Below are 3,849 nucleotides of genomic sequence, written 5' to 3' on the forward strand. Positions count from 1 at the left end.
AAAATGGCTTTGATTTTTATCAAGTGGCAATTTGGCTTTGTTAAACATGATGACATGGCACCATTAGGGTGAGGTCACTGTAGCATGACACTGCGGGTGTTACAAATCTCCTCCACTACAATAAATCTCGTCCCGAGATTTAAGACGTGAAATAAGGGGGAAAAGCTAGGTTATGAAATTTCTAACGATTCTTCTCGGTCATGGTTGCTCTTCTCGAAGAGGTCGATCCATTACGTTGATGTCTTCATTTTTTTGCTTCGGGTCATCATTATGAAGTCGACATCCTTTCTTTGGGAGCTCCATCATGTTTGCGAAAGAATAAGGGGGGTATTCCGGGAGAACATACCTCTGCAAGGTTGACTCTCTGGTAGATAATATCGGGGAAGGTGGCGGAAAGTAACTCTCGAATTGAAACTTAAGGAATTATCTAGAGCAAAGTATGAAGGTGCAAAATAGAAGTTTCAAGAGCATAGGCAATCGTTCGTTGCCTGAAACGAAGTGTGAAAGGGGTTCAGAGCAATGGGAATAAGTACTGTGTCTGATACCAGAATAGATCACTAGGCAGGTGGCCCGTGAATTACATATGAAGTCAAGCGCAAGGAATAACGTTGGCAACAGGGTGTACAGGAGAGTCAAGTTTTGATCCTGTGGAACTGTGGGTTATGGGCCCACCATGTGGGTTAAAAGTAGAAAGGGGGCCGATAGCAAGGCATGTCAGATGATATACTGTCAGGTATGTTGCCAACAACGTTGGTACCAAGGGTGAGGAACGAAGAGAACCATTTTCCTGCTCGTAAGACGATGTGGACCAATTGGCAAAGTTCTCGTCCATCGGTGGTTACCGGAATGTCATCAACAATAATAACAGGGTCTTACTGACAGAGTTGTACACTGAGGTGCTTACTTAAGCAGGGATTTATCTCTGCTCAGACAAGTTAGATTACAAGAACGGTTAAACAAAACTATGGAAAGGAAAATATGATTATTATTTAATCAGACAAATGGAAAGGAAGAGGTATTTATACTCACATATTAGAGTATACCCTTCCAAAGGACAAGCAGAGATTGATATATCCATCAAGACAACAAGCATATAACGATTTGGGTAAAAGGGCGACAAAACTCCTGACATTACCATGCCATGGTGTTTAGATAATTGCACAAGAAACATTAGTATTGTGTTGTGAATGTTCTTGTTGATGAACAAAGTACCACAAACATGCTTCGGGATAGCATTGACATGGTCATTAGAAGGTCTGCCTTTGGATTCACAAAGGATCCATCGAAAACAACTTATAAAATCAGTCATACAATTTCAGCAAGGAAAAGATGAGGATGTGGCCGATGGATTCAACAGCAATCCACCGACATGTGAAAAAGGATGTATTTCCAAAATTTATATGAACAAGTTTGTCTTGGGGGGGAGACAAGAATGTTGTCGACGATAACACAAATCATCGAGGGGCAAGGATTGTATTTCTCATCATGAATTCAATTGATATCCTGGAAGAGCTCAGAATGTTGATGATGATCACGACACATTTGTCGAGAGATTTCATGAAGATGTAATCGATCGACGATGACGTCAAGTCAAAGGAATGATGAAGCGAAAGGTTATTGGAACCACGGGTACGACACAAACTCGAAATTAAGCTTGCTATTCAAGACAAAATGATATGAAGAGGAAAATCAATGTAGGCTTAGCTCATCGTCGAAAATTGTGCTTCGGGGAGAAGGAATAGGTAGCACAGTTAAAATTTATCACGATAATGATATAGCCGATCAGGCTAGGAATGACTAGAAGGATTATTAAACTCGTAAGCAACTGAAATTACTTAGAGTTGTTGAATCGGACTGCGGGATCGATTCTCTTATCGGTGTTCTCGAGTGGCGATAACTCAGAACCCGGGGGAAATCTGAAATCAGTGAGAAGTAATACTAGATGAATATTCATAGGAAGCAACTCAGTTATTTGATATTCTCGAGATACCAAGGGTAATACTCGAAGGTAGACCATATTAGAGTTTGGACATGTGTATTGATATGCAGAAGGCAAGAACTTCAACTTGTCCGAGAAAGGGGATCAAAGAAGACAATCTTGGTTGGAACCACGATTGCAAAGGCCAAAATCACATATACAGGATCAAATTATACCAAGGGAATCATTATTGTTACGAGAAGCTTCCATGATAAGATCTACATCGTTTCCATGGGCATGAACTCAAAATTCAAGGTCGACTCCCACTTCTCCAATGCATAACCTTTCATTCACTTCTCGCGTTCAATGAAGTTGTAGTGTTGAAATGTTATCTGGCAAAACACCAGAAGAGTATGACTCATGAAAACTCTTAGGTTCACATGGATTAAGGAAGGCATAGGTTCAACCCATAGGGGCATCTTGGGAACATACATTTAATAGTAGAGAGTAAAAGAGTTATGCTGTCCTTTTCCATCCCCTATCCCTAGGCGGCTAGGGTAAACTCTCCCCTCCAACCTTCGTCGGCGAGCCCGTGGATTCGTCTTCCCTTTGCCTTCGTTCTGGTTAGTCGCTTAGGTTAATGTCTTAAAGTCCTCACAGGTGTGGCACTTAGACGGATGGTGACGCATCTTCTTCGAGTTTGTGTTTGGGCTCTGGTCCTCCTTGAGCTCATCCATCTGGATATAGTCGACGGAGCTCCGGCATAGATTCCTGTCGTCTCTTTGGAGCGGTGAGGTTAGGGTTTCTCGTTATGTGGCGAGATTTTATGTCAGGTGCTTTAAATCTATTCAAGGGTTCAACGACGACAACTGCGGCTCCAAGGCGCTAGTCCTTAGGGGCACGTGCGCAAAGACTTCCAAGATGCCATCAACAAGGTCAAGCCAGCTCTGGCAGGGGAGCGGCGATAGCGGCGCGTCGGCGGCTCGTTCTGGCGACAGTAGTGCGTGTAATTTTTATTATCTTTGAGATGCTTTGTAATTCTGATGAACTTCAATAACAGATCTGGACCATTTTCACACAAAAAAGTAACAATTGTTTGTATAATAGAAAGATAGTCCATATAAAATTGTGGAAGCTCGAAATTTCTCCAACAGTGAAGATATTCCTCTTGTTTCTAAATAGAGGGATTACCTTAACTAGAGATAACCTGCCACGATGCAACTAGCAAGGTAGTAAGACATGCGTATTTTGCAAACATGACGGGTTCGTTAAACACTTAATTTTTTAGTGTAAGTTTGTGCGTGCAGTCTGGACCATAGTTCAGGTAGTTTCAAAATTATATCCTTCACATAGTGCACGTAACATGTTCGACAATTTGTTGTGGAGTATTGATAAATAATTTTCTGCACATCTCCTTGTGGGGGAGGCTGCCTTATTTTCGGCATTCTGGCTTAACAGGAATGATCTGGTTTTTAACAATAAATATGTTTTTATCTTCTGTGTAGGTTATTCATGCGTCTACGCGATGGCTCCGTACTTCGTCTATCCTGCAGAGGCTGGAGGACAGAGATCTTTTTATAATGGCTCTATCTATCTTCTTTCTGATTTTAAATCAAAAAAAACCATGAGCATGCCAGGATTCGAAGCAGCGGCTTTGTGGTTCAAAGTTGGGCACGATAACCTACCAGTGACCGTGAATTGATGTGATTACATAACTCTTTCGCATTATTTTTCTTCTTTCTTTTTTTCTTTTTCTTTTTTTCAAATGGTTTTGTTTGGTTTTTAATTTCCTTTTTGTTTTATTTTTCTTTTCTATGTTCCTTTTATGTTTTCCTTTTTCTTTTGTAATGTGCAAACCTTATCAAGTTTCACTTTTTTAACAAAAATCAATGAACTTTTCTTCAAATTTTGATTTACAAGGAGTAGCGTCA

The sequence above is a fragment of the Triticum dicoccoides genome, chromosome 6A (genome assembly GCF_002162155.2).
Source record: "Triticum dicoccoides isolate Atlit2015 ecotype Zavitan chromosome 6A, WEW_v2.0, whole genome shotgun sequence".
Taxonomy (NCBI): Eukaryota; Viridiplantae; Streptophyta; class Magnoliopsida; order Poales; family Poaceae; genus Triticum; species Triticum dicoccoides.